A 22,178-nucleotide genomic window follows, 5' to 3' on the forward strand; every position below is an offset into this window, starting at 1 on the left:
AAGGAAATCTGGATAAAATATAGGCTGTAATTAACTAATAATGTGTCAAAATAGGTTTATTTATTATGACAACGATTCTATACTAAATGCAAGATCTTAACAATAGGGGAAACTGGGGATGGGGTGTATGGGAACTTTGTACCATCTTTGCAACATGTAAATGTGAAACTTCTAAAATTAAAAATTTCATTGAAAAAAAAAAAAGAAATAACAAAATGGGAAAACGTTTTATACTCATAATCCACTACTTTGATGTTATGTATCAGGTAATAGAACAGTTTTTGCGAGTTCCAAGTTTGCAAAGGTGTAGAATTTAAAAAGAAAAAAAATGGAATTTTATATAGGTTAGACTGTGCAGAACATTGGGTCTGGAAGTTCGGGCTATTAAGGCCCTAATGATAAGGCTTTTGGCACTAGATGCTGTTTTGTCTTTATGGAATGTACAGCTATTCTAGGATCCCCGAGCCCTTCGTAAGAGCCAAAGATATGAATCCTGAGACCTTTGGCACATTTACATGAATATTTTGCTCTCTGGGTCTTCCTTTTAAAAATCTGCACATGGAATGTGCTACATCCACTGTGCCTAAATGGTTGTGATACATGACTATACTTTTACTGTAAGCTTAATAGCCATGTGCCATCTGGAATGAAATTCTGTATTTTAATAAATAGCATATTTGCTATGTGTAGCTTTTAGCAAACACCTATCTTTTGAGATTATTAATTCTTTTAAGATCTAGTTTTTCTTAAGTCTGTCCAATAATGTAGGTGGCATTGTTAAGTTGACATAAAAGATGGATGAGATGAAAGACCTTAACTCATGATCAGTGACAAGTAGGTGAAGTAAACCTAATACATGTCTCTTTAAGAAGATTCTCCAGCTCTGTGTGATTTACAGTTGGTAGTCTGTTGGTTACTTCTAGAGAATATAAAAATAAGGGAAAACAAATATTCAGAGTGAAATCCAACGGAGAAAATAAATTTATTTGTGCCTGTACATTTTGGCAGCCTAGGTTGTCTAAAAATTTTGAGTATGTGTATATCAAATGTTTTGTGGTTTTTTTTTAATTGTTCAGATTTGAAAGAAGCCAACTCTAAGCCACAGCATACAGAAGACCATTTTCTCAAACAAGAGTCGCCCTTTCACGGTAGGTAAATGCAGAATTTATTTTACTAAGTTGGTATTTTAAAGTATCTTTTTAAAAGAACATGCAAATGCTTCATAATATTTTATTGTAAAATTTCTTAGAGAGCTTTTATTTTGGCTATCAGAATACTTTCTGTAGTGTAATTTACCATCAGTTGAAGGAGAACACAGTAATGTATTTGTCTAAGACAAAACAAAGATAGGAGAGTGACCTAGAAGTTGAAAAATAACTTAGATCCTTAGAATTAAGTCTCAAGCACAAGTATATTATTTTAGGTTCCTATAATACTTACAATTAAATTGAGATAAAAATAAAAATATCTTGCCTGGTTCCCTCTAGGCCATGCAACCATGATCCTTGCTCACAAAGCAGAAAGTAGTTTCAATATCCAATACTCATATATATATTTTTTATTCGGGGAGTTAAAATCTGATACTACAGTTATTTATTTTATTGCTCACATTTTTTTCAGCTCCCAATGGCCAAAGCTGAAATAATTTGAGCAATAAAATAAATAACTATAGTATTGGATTATAGCTCCCCAAGTAAAATATATATACGTGATTCTACACTGATATAGATAAATGACTGAATCAATAAATGTGCAGTTAAATATGTGCAGTTTTTGTATATCAATTATACCTCAATAAAGCTGTTAAAAAAAAGACTGAGGAACTACCCCAGATATGGAGAAGAATAAGAAGACATGGCAACTAAATGCAATGTGGGATTCTGGATTGGATCCAGGAACTGAGAAAGGACATTAGTGGAAAAACTGATGAAGTCTAAAGAAAGTAGTTTATAGTATTGTGCCAATGTTAATTTATTAGTTTTGATCATTGTACTGTGGTTATAATATGTCAACAGCAGGAGAAGCTAAGTGAAGGGTACATGGGAGCTTTCTATCTTTGCAAAATTTAAGCCTCAGATTATTTTGAAATAAAAAGTTCTTTAAAAGTCCCACTGGAGTCCCTAAATAATCATTCTCATTAGATTTTCATTGATTTATAGGGCAAGTTTCTATTTGTTTGCACATCTTAGAACAGAGAGAAGCAGGGGCATTCTTTTCATCAAGGATACTCCTTGAACTGTGTTTCTTTTTTTTTTTTTAAAGATTTTATTTATTTATTTGAGAGAGAGAGAATGAGAGACAGAGAACATGAGAGGGAGGAGGGTCAGAGGGAGAAGCAGACTCCCTGCCGAGCAGGGAGCCCGATGCGGGACTCGATCCCGGGACTCCAGGATCATGACCTGAGCCGAAGGCAGTCGCTTAACCGATTGAGCCACCCAGGCGCCCCTGAACTGTGTTTCTTAATCCTAGCCACACACACTGCAGTCCCTTCCTCCACAAGTTTGGTCTCCATTTGTTACTTCAGCCAGTTACTTCCAGTCCCCTAGAAGACCTGTGAGTGGGAAAATTCCACGAGGCTCTGCCTCCTCGGGAACCATATCTTAGCAAAGTTTTTAGTTGGTGATGATCAGGGTCTGATTTGAATTTTCAAACCCAAACTGGGAGAATGTTTAGATCTCATTAATAGTCTCTTGGCCCATCAATCTTCATAACCCAAGGCAACATCTGAACTTAGAATTAGAAGAATTAGGAGTCTTATAGTTGAATGGTAAAGCTGAGGGAAGATCATACTGTTTTTAGGCAAAATGTCTGGGAATTCATTGAATACAAGTAGTACTAAGGGAACTTTAATTCTTACAGAAAATGAACAGCAGCTATAGTTTGCTTAGAAAATCAGTATAACTTTAGAAAAACCTAAAGCCATTTCATATTGAAAGACCAAACTCTTGAAAGACAAAGTAAGGGGCGGGTATATGCTTTGGCATCTAAACATGAGTGTTTGATCTGAATCCAAGCATTTGAGCATGGAAATGAAATGCTAAGTATTAGGAATTCCTCTCTGAAGTTTTTTATTTTTTGCACACAACTCTGTGTTCAACCAGTTTCGTAAACTACACTATTTTACACAATTCAGGTGAAACAAGAAAAAACAGAAGTTTGTACCTAGAGCAGCTAAATTCCTAGAGACCGCAGGCAGCATGGTGGCTGCCAGGGGCTGGGAAGAGGGACGGATGGGGAGTGCATGTTTCATGGGGACACAATTTTAGTTTGGGAAGATGAAGAAGTTCTGGAGATGGTGGATGGTGGTGATGGTTGAACAGTGTGTGAATGTACTCAGTGCCACTGAACTGTACATTTAAAAATGGTGAACATGGTAAATTTTTATGTTGTATATATTTTACCACAATTTTTCTGAAAAGCAAAAAAGAAATAATGGAAGTTTCCAGCAGTTAGTATTCCACTTCTTTGCCAGGGTACCCAGCTGTGAGGAGACTCTCTGCTCGAGGGCCTTTATCCTGAGGAATTTTTTATTTTTATTTTTTTTAAAGATTTTATTTGTTTATTTGAGAGAGAGAGAGAATGAGAGACAGAGAGAGCATAAGCAGGGGAAGCAGGAAGCAGAGGGAGAAGCAGGCTCCCCGCTGAGCAGGGAGCTCGATGTGGGACTTGGTCCTGGGACTCTAGGATCATGATCTGAGCCGAAGGCAGACACTTAACCAACTGAGCCACCCAGGCGCCCAGGAATTTTTTATCTTTTTATTAATCTAGAGACGATTCTCTGGGCATCATTTACCAACGGGCAGTTTAAATGGCCCCTCTGTCATCAATTGTGCATGTAAAAAGAAGCATGGTACATAGGACACAGTAGAGCTGGGTCATGGGGAGAGTTGCTTGTGGGGTTAATTTATAACTAAGACCAATGAATCTATAAAAAGAAGAAAAGCCCCATAAGAAATATGTTAACTGATGGTAAGGGAGAAAAAAAGGGCTTAGATAAAAGATATCTGAACTTGTTTGGTCCCAGTGATTTTATGGCTGAGGAATTCAATTATAGGTATACTGGGTGGAGCAAATCACAATTCTGTAAATTACTAATAGGACATAATGATCTTTATCGTTTTCTGTATGTGCTCACATGCAAAGTTCAGTCCTGCCCTCTGTAAATAAACTCTCTGCCGAGCTATACTGCTGTGTATGAATGCAAGGCTTCAGGATTGGAACAGAGATAATGTTTACTTGTAAAACCTAAAAGGCAGGGAGGTGGTCCATTTAGAAATAAGATTAGGAACAAGGACAAGTTACTTTTGCTTTTGAATTTTGATTATCGGGTTTTTTTCACTTTACATTAAATTCTTTTAAGACATTTTTATGACTGAAAAGTTGAAAATATTTTTTAAATAAAAAGATCACATTTAATCACACATGCTGTCCTTTTCTTAGTTCTGCATAGTTCTTGTTAATGTGCTCACATTTTGTATTTACTAATAGTTATAGTATATGTAGCATTTTTGCTTCTTTTACTGTTAGAGCATATAAATCTTTCTTTGTTTCTACCTGGCTTCCAGATTTGTTGTAGTGGCAACACAATAATAAATCTTAATGATACCACATAATTTACTAAGCCAGTTTTGAGGTGGTTTCCAGTTTTTTATTATTATACAATTGTTATTTATTCTTATATCATTACATATAGGAATATATTTCACTTTTTTTTTAGGATTTTATTTATTCATCTGAGACACAGAGATACAGAGAGAGAGAGAGCATGAGCAGGGGGGAGAGGCAGAGAGAGAGGGAGAAGCAGGCTCCCTGCTGAGCCAGGAGCCCAATGCAGGGCTCGATCCCAGGACCCCGAGATCATGACCCGAGCCAAAGGCAGATGCTTAGCCATCTGAGCCACCCAGGCGCCCCTGTATTTAACTTTTTAAAAAATAATCTTGTTCAACTGCATTGCTGGAAGAGGAGTTTCTTTGTTAAAGGGTTTGAGCAACTACATTAGTCTTTTGTTATTAGTATTTAAGACATTTCAGATTGCTCTGGAGATACGTTACCAGCAATATGAACAGAGACGTATTTCCTCCGAAGCATATGTTTAAATGATTTCTGTTCATTTAAATATATTATCACTTAGCAGTGGCTTTGTGTGTGTGATAGTGGGATAAGGGTGGAGAGTGAGAGGAGTTTAACCTCAAGTTTAGGTATCAGAATAATATGGGGTTTTTGGTATTGTTTTGTTTTGTTTTGTTCTTGGCTAGGAAAAAACCTACTTAATTGCAAGGAGGTGCAGATGATTTCCTGAGGTTATGCCAAATTCAAATAAAATGTAAAGACTGTGCTGCGGGTCTCTTATGGCCTGCAAGTCCACGTGTTGCTAGTTAGAAAGGAATGACTGCTTTTGAAAATGCAGGGTTAACAAAGTAGGACTTCCGGAGAGGTGGATACAAATCAGTTGTTTAAAAAAGATTTATCTAAATCAAATATTCTAAATTTGTGGTTTGAATGTTTGAGGGGAGTGGTCGTTTTAGAATAACGATATAGAGAAAATTTTAAGATACAAAATTACATGATTAAAATGTATTACAATGAACAGGAAAAGGATTAGGGGTGATTGTCTTTTCTTTTCTTTTTTTTTTTTAAAGATTTTATTCATTTATTTGACAGAGAGAGCACAAGTAGGCAGAGTGGCAGGCAGAGGGAGAGGGAGAAGCAGGCTCCCCGCTGAGCAGGGAGCCCGATGCAGGACTCGATCCCAGGACCCTGGGATCATGACCTGAGCTGAAGGCAGATGTTTAACCGACTGAGCCAGCCAGGAGCCCCTTGCCTTTGCTTTTCATTCTAAACTTTCATTTGAGGGTTAAGTGTTATAGTTAATGACATGAAGTAGAGATTATAGGTTTTAACTGCAATACAGTTTACTGTATTTTTTATATCAAATAAGCAATGTAATAACAACAGTACAGATCATTTAAAGAAAAAATTATCTATAATCTTAATATTCTTATTCAAACTATTCTAAAGTTGCCTTCCAGTTCTTAATAAACATGCACACATATTTTTATATGTCTATGTAGTATTTGATACATTGCTATCCATTGACACTTAAGGGATTGTATTAAATGATTTCTAAATTCTATTTCCATTTAAAACAATGTTTTAAAACCTAGCTTTGTCCAAACTATATAATATTTTGTGAAAAAATGTATGTCAACCATAGTGGGTACTATCTTTACTTAAAAATGTTAGTCACAGCTGTAATATGTTGAGGGTTAAATTCCTAAAAATTAAGCCTGAAAGAAAAACTTCTGTGATATAGAGACTCTGAATTAACAATTAAACTTCAGAATGAATGGTAGGTTTGATTATTTGAGATTCTTGAGGAATAAATCAAATGAAGCCGTGTTCTCAAGTAATTTAAGTAAAACCTAACCGTACAAATATGTCTGATAAGAGAGGATACAAAAGATTACTTTTGACAGTTACTTAATTCTCATTTATATCCTGCACTTTCATTCTTAGCAAATACTTTTAATCTTTTCATAATTTCTTAATTTTAATATTTCCATCAACTAACACCATATAAAATTATTGATTTTGGCACCCAGTTAGGAAAAAAATGTACATGTCTTCATCATCTCCCCTTCCACACTTTTCTTTGCCTTTAAAAAAAATACCAGTAAGGAGCTCTCCAGTCCTAGCTATAGCACGCTTGATTATCTGGATACTTTCAATGACTCGTATGTTACAAATAATATGCCAATTCTACCACAGTATCATGTAAGAGGTCAATCATTGGAAGCCACTATTATTCCATGAAACATAGTGAAGCAACTCTGTTACTCAATTTTTTTCTTTATACTGATGAACTCCTTGTCCTTCAATCCAGATCCTGTGATCTGAAATCTTTTAAAATATTAAAAGTTTGGTATTTTTAACCTTTTATACCCTCAGTAGACAGGACATAGGAAATTTAGTGACGTAAACATCTTTAATAATCTTTAAAAGTCATAAGACTTGGTAGCTGGGACGAAAAACAATTAAGTATAAATTTCAGGGAAATACCATAATGGCATGACTTTTGTTTTCTTTTGTTAGCAAGCCACATGGCTTTCCTCTCAAACTCAAGGAATACGTAGTTCGGGCTCCTTTTATGATTTGGTTTCATCTGCATCACAGAAATATATGTTTTCCTAAGTTTACTCACTATAATTTGTGATTGCTATTTTTCTTATCTGAGAAGGAAGTACAACAGCTCCCACTGGGGAAATACAATGTTAAGTCAATCCTAAAATAAGAAATCTAAGGGAAAGGTCACATCCTAATAACTTGTGCAAATCTAAATTCCCATGGAGCTTTAAAATTATTTTGTAGGAGTAGAGTATTAACAATGTGTTGTTGAACTTCTTCCAGATAGCGTCGTAAAATTGAGAGCACTTTTGTGTCCAGAAGTGACCACTGACGTATAAATATAATTGACAAGAACTGATTTTTTTTTTAGCAATCTCTTTTGAGTATCCAGAGAAATCTAGCATAACTACCAAACCACGAAACATTTTCTTGTTGTTTTCACTAGAAATATAAGGTGTATCATTCAGGAAGTATTATAATCATTACATACAAACAATGAAGATGATTTTCCTACTGCTATAGAGATGTTTAATACTCAACTTTTTACCAACACTGACATCCGATTATACTTTATTCCAGAGAATATCACTGTTTTGGGAGTCAGGATACCTGGGTTGTAATCTTTCCTCTTCTGTTAATTGGCAATTTCTTTAAAAACTTGGGACCTCAATTTCCTTACCTATTAAGTGGGAGGTGTTTATTGTGAGGATCAAGTAAGATCAGATATACAAGGGGCTTAGAAAATTCTTACAGGATTATATGTCTTTAAGGGATGAGCATAATTGTTGCCTTTTGACCTGCTGCTGTTTCTTTCCTTAATGGTGATTATGTGTTTTCAGTAATTTAAGAATTTATAGGAACATACCTGGTTGTCCTCCCTGCTGGGACCCATTCAGTAGCAGGAGCTATTTGTTGAAATTATTGAGATATTTCTGCACTTAGTTATTTCAGTCTCAGACCCCACAATAATATATTGTCACATAATAAGAGATAACAAAATAATTTGCTTAAATGCTTATCTGTGTGATAGGAGTTTAAAGAATTTCTGCAACGATTCAATATGTTTTAAAACTACCTTTGTTCAAGAAAAACATTAAGCCCCTTCATCGTATTAGTTTGTTTTTAAAATTTTATTTTAAGCACCAATATGAAAAGGGTGACACGTAACAGATCTGTACTCTACCACATTTGACCAGAAAAAGTGCTTACTAGAAGTAATCACACTTCTAAATATGCAGTGCCTCTGTGTCTAACAAAGTAGACCCACTTCCTCTAAGTTCACATCCTTTTAAAGAACACCTGACCTGGGATGCTTTGGTGGCTGGAATGTGTTGGAGTGACTTGACTTTCAACCTTAAGTGAAACATGAAAGTTAGAAAAAATGCTGCCAAGTTGTGTTCTCAGTGTATGGACTAACTATTTTTATCCATCAGACTTTGGAATAAAAGTAATAGCAACAGCAAGTAAGTATCTAAGAAGAATACATTTTTTGTACACTTCTGCTCCCTGGTGCCAAATGTGGTGGGGGAAAAAAATCTTTCTATATCTGAATCTACTGATTGCTGCTACTATAATTTTGTTTTTCCAACCTCTTTATTTCCATTGATGTTGATTTAGTTCAGATTTTCCTAATTCCTCACCTGAGTAATTGCAAGTTATCTGTCTGACTCAACAGTCTACTGTTTGCATTTCATCCTCCCAAGTTGACGGTTATCTTTCTAAAATGCTGTTTGTTTACATTTCACCCTCCTTTCAGGGAGCATTAGAAACTTTGTGGTCAGCCTCAGCCTACCCCCTCAGCCTATTCCCTCCATTTGCTACCACAAATATTATGGCTCAGCCACATCAGACTGTGCAGTGTTCCCCTCACAGCATTTGGTTCATGACTGGAACATACCAATTATCGTATCATACTATAACTGATTTTACAGTCAGTTTTAGGATTGAGCTTCTTGAGAGCAGAGACCATCTTCTGGCTATCCCTAGTGCTTAACACAATTCTTAGCAAATATTACACAATTAAGGAAATGATGATGTAATTGAAATTAAATGATTCAGATATACTTTTATTTCTACTAATTAGACATAGTGTTATTAGCAGTCTTGCCTAAATATTATTTTTAAATTTACCAACTAGAGATGCAAAGCATGTACAAAATTGAATTATTTTAAAAGAATTTCCATGACACATATATGTATTTATGATTTTGTGGATTTAACATTTACACAGGCTTTTTCTTTTTGCACATATTGTAAATGAATCCATAAAATTGCATAAGTACCTCATCAGCTACTTTTTACCTGTATAATTCAGTTCACAGACTAGTGATGGACATTCAGTGTTCTGTTGCATCTGATGCAGGGCTTCCAAGTCAGGTAAAGGGCTAGGAAATTTATTTATCATGAGATTTTTTTGGAAACCTGTTTATATGTATTATTTATTTATTTTGAAAGATTTTATTTATTTATTTGTCAGGAAGAAAGAGAGAGAGCACAAGCAGGGGAGAGTGACAGGCAGAGGGAGAAGCAGACTCCCTGTTGAGCAGGGAGCCCTATGTGGGACTCAGTCCCAGGACCCTGAGATCATAACCTGAGCCAAAGGCAGACTCTTAACCGACTGAGCCACCCAGCTGCCCCTATATGTATTATTTATTAAACAAGTTATTTATTGAACTACTTTATATATGCAGCACTCTTCTAGGCAAAACAGAGATGAGATAGTCCTTGCTCACAGTCTTGTTTCAAAGATAGTACCTATACATACTACATGAAAGAAATATATAACGGAGCTGGGCAATGTGTGATTGAGGAAAAACTTGTAGTCAAAATTTATGGAAGAACACATACATGCAGAGCTGGAATAGCGAGTAGTTGTTTCATAAGATGCTTGCACCTGGAAGAAAGGATATGGATACATGAGAAGGAAGAAGCTGGAAATTGTAAACATGAGGGGCATCCTGGGGTAGGAAGGTCAAGATATCAGTGGGCATGGTGTACTGGAGAATCAGTGGGAAGTGCACATACGGAGGAAAAAGGCTCGGGTTGTCAGGGTACAAACGCTGGCCTGAGGAACATGGACTTTGTCTAGGAGGTACTGGGAGTTTGAAGATTTAGAAATAGGGAAGAGGTAAGACAGAAGCTCTCTGTAGAAGGGACAAGTGACAGAGATATTTTGATAACTTGTAAGATTTGGTGACTAAATAAGAAATGACAAAGATGGAAAGACAAAAGGGTCAAAGATGAACTTTTGACTGATATACAGAGAGATGAGATATTAAAAGAAATAGAGAAGAGGGACTCCTCTGAGGGAAGAAAGATGCACTTGCTTTTAGACTTGTTGAATTTGAAGTGAAGGTGGGATATCTAAGAAATATCCCAGAGAGACGTGAAGATAGGGGATGAGCCTTGTTTCAGACAGTGGAACTAGCCTGTTGATTTGGGTGTCATGGCATAGAGGGAAGCTGGGGTCTGCAGAACTGACACACAGGTCAAGTTTGAAAGAAGATGAGAGAGAGGACAGACTGGTATCATCGATGCCAAACGAAGAGAGTTTCATGAAAAGGAAAGGAAAACAACACTTAGTATCTCTTATGTACCTGGCATTGTGGTAATAACTTTACATGTATAATCTTATTTAGTCCTCACAATTACCCTATAAAGTAGGAATTAGGATTATCTCTATTTTACAGGCGAATCAAGTTTAGCATGGTTCAGTAACTTGCCTGAGAGTACACTGTCAGTACAAGGTGGAATCTGGATTGAAATGGAGATCTTTCTGACTCCCAAGCTCACGTATTTTTTTTTACTGAAATAAAATGTGAAATGACAATGAAAGGTCAAGAAGAATGAAGAAAAGAATAATGCCATTAACAGTTAGAAGGAAGAGACTGTCATTTAAGATTAGGGTTTAAGTCCAGCTGCAGAAAGGGGTATTTCCACGAGCTGTGAGGGTAACAGGTGGTGTGTGAATGAAGGGAGTGATTTTAGACCACTGAGAATTTTGGCAGCAAGTAGGACAGTTCTCCTGGAGCAGCTGAGTCAAGTAAAGTCGAGAAGAGAGCACATCAGTGTAGAAGGAGGAAATAGTACAGGGGTGAGGTCTCAGGATAGCCATTAAAGAGAAACAGACCCTGTGAGAAAAGATTGCTTCCACTAAGTTTGGAAGAAAGGAGAATGAGCTTAAATGTGACCACTCTCCCAGTAGGTAAAGAAGAAAGGTGTCAGAGAAGCGTAGGTTTATCAAAGCACTAACTATAGTATTTCTGAAGTTATATCTTACTTGGAAGAAAAGCTCATTAAAATAAAGGCATAGCAGCCAAGTGACCTTAATCAAGTCTCTTTCCCTCCTCTAGGCTCATATGTTAGACAAATTAGATTAAGTTAGACCAATTGATCTTTAAAGACCCTTCCAATACCTAATTTTCTATACATGTAGAAAGGAACAGCCTTGATCTATTCACAGATAGGGCAATCATGTAACTTTATGTATCAAAGGAATTTGCAGGAATAACTAAAATAAAACAAAGAAAATTTTTAGAATTTTAGGTCCACAAGTCAAAATTTCTGAATGTATCCTTCCCCCCTTATTAAAAATTATTAAAATGTCTGAGTGTGTTGCTAACTTTAAACTCTTGAAGACAAGGACCATATCCTGTTCTCTGATGTGTCTTAGCATAGAGCATAAGGCCTGCTACACAGTAACAACTCAATCAATACTTATTAAATGAATGAAAGTTGAATTACAAAATAAAAGGTCACCAGTAGAGGCTTTGTATAGTACTCTTTCCATGTTTTTTCTCTGCTTTGATTGTTCTTATCAGTCTCCCCCATGAAAATTCAGAAACATATTATGTTAAGACAGTCATGTACCTGCTTTGTTTTTGTCTCATTTTAATTGTTTTTCATTTGGTTACTAGGTTGATTTCTTGTTAAAAAGGAACTATACTTGGGGCACTGACTGACAGTTCATGGAAATCTCAGGATTTTTCAAAATTATCTTTTGTAGTAACTTAAAAATTAATTAGTATCCTAGTTTCCCATCTTTTGTTAACTTAAATTTTACCAAGAACATTTCTTTTCTGAAAAAAGGAATTGTGTTTCATGTTATGAAGGAAAAGTGATTTAGAAAAAAACCAGAAATCTATTTCTGAAAAATTTAGTGATGCTGGTGTAAGAAAAAAAAAGCCACAAGAAGTCATCCCAAATTTAGTAACGCTTCCCATCTTAAACACGTGATTTCAGTTGTCCTCAGGCTTGCTGAAGGTTATAAAATGTCACTATAATACGTTACTTCCTTATGAGTTCTTACTACCTCCTCACTGTGGATGGAGTTGTAAAAACCCTGAAGTATGACAATATAGTTTATTACACTTTTAGTTAGAAGTATTCTCCCAAAAGAAGCCAAGAACTAGAGGAAATGGATTTAAATTTACAGCAGTTTGGTGAAACAGCATATATTTTTTCCAGACCACTAGAATAGCAAGCCAATTTGTAACTTTAATGCCTGGTATGGTGGAAAAGTTACAGCTGTAACAAAATCAACAGAGACATCTCTGGCTAGTGTTCTTAAGTGAGAAAATCGAGTGCAGGAATATTTTCCCAAATGCATGTTTTTTATATACTTTATACTACTTTCTAGAATATTATCAATTTTACTTACTGCTATTTTGGGAGTCACTTATTCTTCTCATCTTTCTGATGAAGAATTAGAGCCAGAGTTGACATTTCACTTAGTCATCTTCACCTTCAGTGATCTGGTGATCTGAAGATGTCTTTCTATCCCTTTCATTACCAAGCTTCAAGTTGGCAGATTGTCATTGGTCCTTCCTTACCCTGAGTTGGAGATTTACAGTATTTGTTTACATGGGTTACATAAAAATGCAGACTTCAACAAATGACTTTTTTTAAAAAAAAGATTTTATTTATTTATTTGAGAGAGAGAGCACAGAGGGAGTGTGAGAGGGAGAGCAGACTCCCCGTGGAGCAGGGAGCCCGATGTTGGGCTCAATCCCAGGACCCTGGGATCATGACCTGAGCCGAGGGCAGACACTTAACGACTGAGCCACCCAGGTGCCCCTATATAAATGACTTTTTGATTCTTGGATAGAAACTGAAATGTTGGGCAAGGCAACCAAGTATCTAAAAATTGAATGCTCAGCTGAAGTTGTACAGTTAGTTATCCTGGGTTTTGAGTCAAGATAGAGGCATAGCTTATAGAATCAGCCATCCTGTGAAAATATGAACTTGAAGGAAAAGGATAATTGATTTTTAAAATTTCTTCCTTAAATGTTTGTTCAGGGCCACCTGCGTGGCTCAGTTGGTTAGGTGTCTGCCTTCAGCTCAGGTGGTGATCCTGGGGTCCTGGGATCGAGCCCCGCATCGGGCTCCCTGCTCAGCGAGGGGCCTGCTTCTTCCTCTCCTTCTGCCCCTCCACCCTGCTTGTGCTCTCTGTCTCACTCTTTAAAAAAATAATATCTTTAAATAAAGAAAATCTTTAAAAAAAAGTTTGTTCAATTTTAAGTATTTATTTTTTTCAAGATACACAGTATTTTTTTTAAAAATATTTTTATTTTTTTATTTATTTGAGAGAGAGAATGAGAGAGAGAGAGCATGAGAGGGAGGAGGGTCAGAGGGAGAAGCAGACTCCCTGCCGAGCAGGGAGCCCGATGCGGGACTCGACCCCGGGACTCCAGGATCATGACCTGAGCCGAAGGCAGTTGCTTAACCAACTGAGCCACCCAGGCGTCCCATCAAGATACACAGTATTATTTTAAGAGTATCCAGTTTACTATGACACATATAAGTTATGTCGAAAAGGTTATCTTGTAATTTAGAATACAAGAGGTAGAGTGAAAAGTATTGAGTGCTAAAAAAAAAAAAGAAGGAAACTGGGTGTTTTACCCCGATTTGCTTCTTCCTCTTTGGAGTGCTGTGGGTTTTATTTTAGCTGTTCTGTTTCCCCAGCCATGGGCAGTGTCACCATGTCTGTTAAAGTCTTCTGTACTTAGAGAGTTAGAGCCACCTATAAATCAGCAGTCTGAGTGGAATCTTGGCAGATGAGGTCTCAGTCAGGAAACACGCATTTTGTTTATATTTAGATAATTTGAGAGCCTGGCCTCTGGGCATTCTGTAAGAAGTCCAGAAAAGGGAAGCCTGAAAAACAGAGTATTTATTATGAATAGATGTTACCTTTCTCACTCAGCGGTTTAATTCCAAGCAGCCTGAGTAAAATGAAGGATGTTGTCTCTTTTGACTTTCTTGGCAAGATTTTTTGAAGAGAGTGAAGTGTCCAAATCAAAAGAGCATGAAGACCATAGCAGAGAACATGGGATGACAGCTGGCCTGAAGAAGGCCTTTTTGGCATTGTTGAGAAAGGCCTTCGACTCAGAATCTGAAGAGGTAGCAAGGGTGATCAGTTTGTTCCATAGTATAGCTGATACATTTGGGAAACAGTCATGTCAAAAAGAGGCGCAGAGGTGCTAAAATACCAGGGGATTTCAACCAAGAAGAGCACTTCTATTAGGATCACTTGTCAAGTTGTGAAACAAAGCAAACAAATTGAACAAATAAAATTAATTCTTTAGTATCTGAATGACACAGGAGTTCTGTTTTCCCTTGCAAAGCATGTGTTCCATAAGGTAAAAATTGGAAGAAATAGCATTAGGTTCTGCTCTCAGAACCTACTGTGCACAGCGATTGTGATTTAACTTTTCTCTCCTAGATTCTCATAGTCATTTAATCACTTACCACCTGTACTAGAAGGGGATACAAAAGATAATAAGAGATCAGTATATTTAGATTTGCAGTTCAGCTGTTCTTCATTTACCCTTGAGGCCTCTAACATCCATCACTAAGGATGATTAGTAATTAACTTGAACCATAGAATTAGAATTTGTATGGCTTGATAGGTATAAACCAGTTATGGGGACCTCCATAATTCCAAAATATGAGTAGGTGATGAGTCATACACTTACTACTGCTAATTCTTTTTTTTTAAGATTTTATTTATTTATTTGAGAAGGAGTGCACGTGAGCGGGCACAAGCTGGGGAGAGGGGCAGAGGGAGAAGTAGGTTCCCTTTCTTAGCAGGGAGCCCGATGCAAGGCTCCATCTCAGGATCCTGAGATCATGACCTGGGCTGAAGGTAGCCGCTTAACCAGCTGAGCCACCCAGGTGCCCCAGTACTGCTAATTCTTGAGATCCTTGATTGTAGAACAAATTTTTCTGTTAAAACAATGTATTGTGTATTTTGTATCTTTTTTAGATCATTAACCTTTTAGTTGCACAACCAGTAAATAACAAGCTCTTCTCTCACTGTCTTTTATTGTGGTAAAATATATTTAATATAAAATTTGCTATTTTAACCATTTTCTTTTCCTTTTTTTTTTAAATTTTTTATTTGAAAATAGTTGACATAGTGTTCCCTTAGTTTCAGGGGTATAACATAGCAATTCAACATCTCTATATGTTACGCTGTGCTCACCACAAGTGTAGCTGCCGTCTGTCACCATACAATGCTATTATGATGTCACTGACCGTATTCCCAATGCTATACCTTTTATTTCTATGACTGGAAGCTTGTATCTCCCACTCTTCTTCACCCATTTTGCCCCTCCCCCCTTCCCTCTGTTCTCTGTGTTCATAGGTCTCATTCTGTTTTTGTTGGTTTATTATTTTGTTTTGTTTCTTAGATTTCACATGAGTGAAATCATATGGTATTCGTCTTTGTCTGACTTATTTCATTTAACATAGTACTAGGTCCATGCATCGCTTCCCGGCCTTTTGGCGAAGATCAAGTGTACTAGGTCCATCCATGTCACAAATAGCAAGATCTCATCCTTTTTTATGGCCTTGTAGCATTCCGTTGTGTGTGCTTGTGCATGCATGTATCGCACATCTTCTTTATCCATTCATTTAGTTGCTCCCATATCTTGGCTGTCATAAATAGTGCTGCAGTAAACATAGAGGTGCATGTATCTTTTGCAACTCATGTTTCCATTCTCTTTGGGTAAATACTCCGTAGTGGGATTATTGGGTCATACGGGTTTTTTTTTTTTAAGTTTTTTAGTAACCTCCATGCCGTTTTCCACAGTGGCTGTACTGGTTTACATTCCCACCGACAATGCACAAGGGTTCCTTTTTCTCCGCATCCTCAACACTACTTGTTATTTCTTAGGTTTTTTATTTTAGCCATTCTGACATGTGTAAGGTGATCTCATTGTGATTTTGATTTGCATTTCCCTGATGATTACGATGTTGAGCATCTTGTCATGTGTCTCTTGGCCCCATTTCAGCCATTTTAAGTATACAGTTCAGTGACATTAATTGCATTCACAACATTGTGCAAACATCTGCCCTGTCTATATTCAAAATGTCTCATCATCCCAAGGATAAACTGCACCCATTAAACTATAACTCCCCATCACCCACCCATCCCTAGCCCAGGGTTATTTCTGTCCTATTTTTTGTCTCTATGAATCTGCCTATTCAGTTATTTCATTTAAGTGGGATCATACAATATTTGTCCTTTGGTGTATCATTTCACTTAGCACAGTGTTCTCAGAGTTCATCCATGTTGTAGCATGTATCAGAACTCCTATTTCTTTTTTGGTGGAATAATATTCCTTTGTACATATATACCACATTTTGCTTATCCATTCATTTGTTGTTGAACACTTGTTTGATCCCACCTTTTGACTTGTATGAATAATGCTGCAATGAACCTTCAAGTGTTCAAGTATCTGTTTGAGTCCCCGTTTTCAGTTCTTTTAGGTAGATACCTAGGAACGCAAATGCTGGCTTGTATTCTGTGTTTAACTTTTTGAGGAACTGCCTAACTGTTTTCCATAGCTCAATGTGTGAGGGTCCCAGTTTTCACATCCTCCTGAACTCTTGCTGTTTTCCATATTTTTGATTAGAACCATCTTGTAGGTGTAGACTGTTATCTCATTGTGATTTTGATTTGCATTTCCTCAATGACTGATTCTGCTGAGTATCTGTTTATGTGCTTTTTGGACATCTGTATGTCAAATGTTTTTTTAAATTGAGCGATTGCCTTTTGCCTTTTTATTGTTCTTCTCTCACTTTTTAATTCATGTTCTCACATAGTTCTCTATATAATCAAAAAGATAGTATAATTTGAGCCCAGGGAGATGCTTTCTTTTTTTAAAGATTTTATTTATTCATTTGACACAGAGAGAGACACAGCGAGAGCAGGAGCGCAAGCAGGGGAAGTGGGAGAGGGAGAAGCAGGCTTCCCGTGGAGCAGGGAGCCCGATGCGGGGCTCGATCCCAGGACCCTGGGATCATGACATGAGCTGAAGGCAGACGCTTAACGACTGAGCCATCCAGGCGCCCCTAGGGAGATGCTTTCTATCAGTCATTTGTTGCTACATACATTGACTTAAGGTCAAATGCTTTTCATCCTGTTATCAAATCAGTACCTAAGAATCTCTCTTCAAATGATAGATTTTTTTTCTGGATGCCTTGATGTTGTGAAATTCCTTGTATTCTTTCCCAAATCTGAGTTTAATGAGCCCATGTGAGGGGGAGAAGCCCATGTGTAGGGTATGATTCATTATGAAGTACTCTAGAAAATAAACATCCATTTTCATTTTCTTAGAATGATGAAATTTTAAACCTGGAGGAGACCATCTCTGTCTCAGACTGGGATCTGCAGATTCTTGGGGATCCACAAATATATTCTTGGGATCTGAGAGTTTTAGACTTTAAAAATATGACATTTTTATATTAATAATCTAAAAGGTCATTATAAAGCCCAAATTTCACAATTCAAGGACATTTTAAAGGTTTCTTGTATCACTTTTCTCACCTGGGAGTTATAGGGCCTCTGGGGAATCTCAGGACACAACCTTGGCAGGTGTCTAAGATTTTTCTCTTCCTTTAAAAGGGACCCATACATTAGTGAAGCTTAAGAAACTCTGATCAAAACCAACGCCTTTCCTTTTACAAAGAAGGCCTAGAGAAGTGAAGTGACTCGCCAGAATTGCACAGCAAGTTAAACTAACCGGCACTAAAACCCAGGTCTTCTAAAGCTTTCTTCAGTGTTCTTTTTGCCACTGTGGGGATACCGCAGGGATCCTGGCATCACTGAGTTTAAAACGTAGTGGGAAAGCAGATGAACAAGGAATAACTAAAATGGCAAGTGTGTGAAGGAGAAGAAGGGTAATAGGAGTTGTATCGAATGATAGCAGGGTGGTTTAACCCAGTCTGAGGGTTTGGGCAAGAGATTGTTATGCTGACAGTCAGAGAGAGAACAGAAGTTAGCTGAAGGGAGCTCTGAGAAGAGCAAGGTTACAGAGGAAATAACTTGTGTGGGGGCTCTGAGGTGGGAAAAGGAGTGAAAAGAGGCTTCCGAGATAAACAGGGACCAGATTATTCCAGTATAGATTTTTTTTTTCTACTTTTAATTTCTTATTTTTTTTTTTAAGATTTTATTTATTTATTTGACAGAGAGAGCAAGCACAAGCAGGGGGAGAAGCAAAGGGAGAGGGAGAAGCAGGCTCCCCGCTGAGCAGGGCCTGATTCCAGGACCCTGGGATCATGACCTGAGCCGATGGCAGACGCCCAAACGACTGAGCCACCCAGGCGCCCCTCCAGTATAGATTTAAGACAATTAGAAGTCAATACAGTTTCAGTAAGGAAGTGATGTAATCTGAGTTGCATCTTTAAAAGGCCGCTCTAGCCGCAGATGCATAATTGATTGGAGAGGAGATTAAGGGCCGAAGAAGATGTAAGGAGACCACTAGGAAGCTACAGGAAAAATAGGGTTGAAAGAGGAGTTAGGGTTGAAAGAGAGGACTGAGAGAAGTGGCTAAATGTATTTAACAGGTAGAATCAAAAGGGCGTAGTGATTGATTAAATGTGGGTATGGTAGCAGTCAGTTTTGACTCCCTTTTTGGGCGGCATGATCAGTTGGGAGATTGTTGGAGCTGTTTACTAAAGATAGGGCTCACTGAAGGAGACAAGTTTGGGGGAATAGATGATGAATGCAGTTTTGGACCATTTGCAGTTGAGTTGCCTATGAGCTATTTCAGTGGACAGCTCAAACAGATGTCCCTATACAGAGCTGCGGCATGGAAGAGACAGCGAGGACATAATACTGATTTGGTTTCAATTTATCCATGATGTTTGAAACGTTCTGTAATGGGATTGCTTAGGGAAGAGCATATGGAATCAGAAGAGTGAAAGAGCCTAAGACAGACCCTTGAGGAAGGAGCAACCCGAGTGGGAGGGTAATTGGTTTCTCAGGAGCCAGGAAGAAGACAGAGCAGTGGAAGAAAGGCCAGGAGCTGGGGGTCTGTTCTCTGATGGAAAAGTCAAATGATTGGTTCCATAAAATGTCTGCCTACCTTACATACAGAGACAGATAGTTTTATGCTACTGATTGTCAAATTGAACATTTTTCCAATCCTTTTTCCAGAATCTAGTCATGTGAAATGTGGATAAACTGGGATGTACAATGTATACATTATTCTTGGTGAATTGAATTTCTGGTTAATTCAGCCAACTAAAAAACACTTTTCATTTCTGATCATACAAAATCTTCCTTAAACACAAGCCATTTTTCCGTCTTGGTAGATATTGTGGGGTGAAATAAAATTTAAATTCCAATTTAGATAACTGAATTGATGATTTGAGAATTTTTAATATCTTAGTTTCATTTTGAATACCAAATGGCATTTTTCTGAAGATACAGAAGATATTGAAGATTATCTCAGGAAATGCTCTGGAAGCTACTTATAAAAACAAATCACTTTGGGGTGCCTGGGTGGCTCAGCCGTTAAGCATCTGCCTTCAGCTCAGGTCATGATCTCAGGGTCCTGGGATCGAGCCCCGCATCAGGCTCCCTGTTCCACGGGAAGCCTGCTTCTCCCTCTCCCACTCCCCTTGCTCGTGTTCCCTCTCTTGCTGTGTCTCTCTCTGTCAAATAAATAAAATCTTTAAAAAAAATCACTTTTTAACTGCCTTTTCTTTTCTTTCCCTTAGCATTTGTCCATTTTTTCTAAAGGTGTAAAAACAACTTTCAGTACATTAAGGGTATTTAATAGTTAATGAAAGTTATATTGCAATTGTTTTTAAATATCTGGGTTTTTCTGTAATTCTAACTCAGTAAAACCAGGTATATCAGTATATTCCTCAGCACTGTTAATTTCATCAAAATGTGTCCTCTTTGATCACTGACCTCATATATAATGCAGCGATTTCAAATTATTTTACTGACGTGACAGATACATATATGTGTGCAGTAAAGAGCCATCTGAAAAGTTACATCTAAATTAGGTTTGAGTAAATTAAGTCATGAGGCAGCTATCTAGGGGATATTTCCAATGCTTGCAGTACCAAAGTGAATCTTTTAATAAAGTAAAATACCCTTTAAGATGGGGTCTGGGGAGAAGGAAACTAACACACTTAACTCTGTGCCAAGCACTCCTAAGTGCTTTACATACATGATTTCTGAGTCTTGAAGTGGTTCAGTAGCTTACCCAAAGTTACAGCCCGGGTATGGGGTGGCGCTGGGATTCTAGCTTAAGTTTGTCTAATTTTAAAACCGGTATTCTTTCCATTCACACCTCTGTTCCTCACTGGAAGTCAGGAGACCTACATTCTAGCTACTATTCTATTCTTCCTAACACCTCTAACCTTGGATAAGCACAATAATTTTTTTTGCATTCACTATCTCCCAGGCATACTTTGGCCCTTCCCGCGGTCTAGAATGCTCCATACTTCCCATCCATGTGTTTATTCATCCAGTTGTTAATCAGTTCGTCAGCCAGACAATGATCTTTAGTCATGCAGTAAGTTATTGAGGTTCTGTGACACAGATATGAAAGTGACATAGATACATGGTCTTTGTCTCTAAGGAGGTCACTCTCTTCTAGTATATACCTTGCTCACCATATAAGCCCTTGCTGAAATCCCATTTCTTCCATGGAGCCTTTTCTGTGAACCATCCCATTTTGACATGCTTTTCAGGAGTCCCTGTGAAACTTAGTTATTTTTCAATTATTTGTCAATTAACCAGGTGCTACCTTGTGACATCTGTTCTATCATTGGCTAGAATCTTACTCAAATTATGAATCATTATTACCTAACTTTTCACCTCTTTGCAGTTTGTTTTACTAAGATATAGATTCCTTAAGGGCAGGCTTACCCTTTTCTGTATTTCCCACACTGTCTTGTAAATAGCAAAGTTTTTTTGACTGGATTCATTCAGCAAATGTTTGTTAATTTGTGTTAAATTTTTAGGTTCAGGGTTTACTTTATGGTCAGATGATCTGGGCCATCACTTAGCTTCCCTGAGCCTCAGTTTTCAATAAAATGGAAATAATTCTTACCTCTTGAGGCTAAATAAATAATATATGTAAAAATGCTTGTACACTTTAAAACTTTAGATTATAGTGTTACTGATCATTTTATATTTTGTGGTATAAATAGCCCTATCTTGAACTCTTCCAATAGATACTTTGTGTCTCAACATTTACTTCACCTGTTCACTTGACCAATTTTTATCTCTATTACCCTACTGTATAGCTCTTTGCAGTTTAACTTATCTGCTCTAAGTTTATTTCTAATTCTCTCCTTTATTGTGCCTATTCCCAAGTCTTAGTCTCATTTATGTTTATGGACATGAATAGTATGAATTGTTATCAGACTAGCCTAATCTGATGGATCACAAGGTCCATCCAATTAATGGACCCATCCCAAAACTGAGAATACTAGAAATTATTGTTAATTTTCTTTCAAGGTACTAAATCCATTCACTTGTAGTTTCAGACTGATATAAAGGGTTTGTTAGGAATGTTGAAATGCTTTTTAGTCTCTATTAGTGTTCTGTATACTCTCCAAAGAATATATCAGGACTGGTACCATCAAAGCCTGTATTGCCTTAGGTTATGTGTATGGGATGAAATACAATAATTTCAATAGCTAAGTCTTATGATTAAGACTCCCCAGGTGTTAAGAATTTACTGAATTGCATCGGATCTTTGCTACTTTTGATGCTTTGGTTAATTTTATGCTTTGGGGGGTGC

General features: G+C 37.2%; 1 protein-coding gene across 6 annotated transcripts in view; it reads left to right on the forward strand.

Moving 5' to 3' along the window:
- Positions 1 to 22,178, forward strand: part of PPARG (peroxisome proliferator activated receptor gamma) — a 123,305-nt gene that overhangs the window by 16,870 nt on the left and 84,257 nt on the right. For 4 of the 6 annotated variants that reach the window (XM_081822553.1, XM_081822559.1, XM_081822542.1 and 1 more), the window contains exon 2: positions 1,077 to 1,148. The gene's annotated coding sequence lies outside the window, so the exon portion shown is untranslated. Of the gene's footprint in view, positions 1 to 1,076; positions 1,153 to 22,178 lie in introns of all 6 variants that reach the window. The other 2 variants (XM_081822568.1, XM_081822548.1) reach the window with 1 other exon arrangement.

The sequence above is a fragment of the Leptonychotes weddellii genome, chromosome 1 (genome assembly GCF_054177405.1).
Source record: "Leptonychotes weddellii isolate Sample4059 chromosome 1, ASM5417740v2, whole genome shotgun sequence".
NCBI classification, from domain to species: domain Eukaryota; kingdom Metazoa; phylum Chordata; class Mammalia; order Carnivora; family Phocidae; genus Leptonychotes; species Leptonychotes weddellii.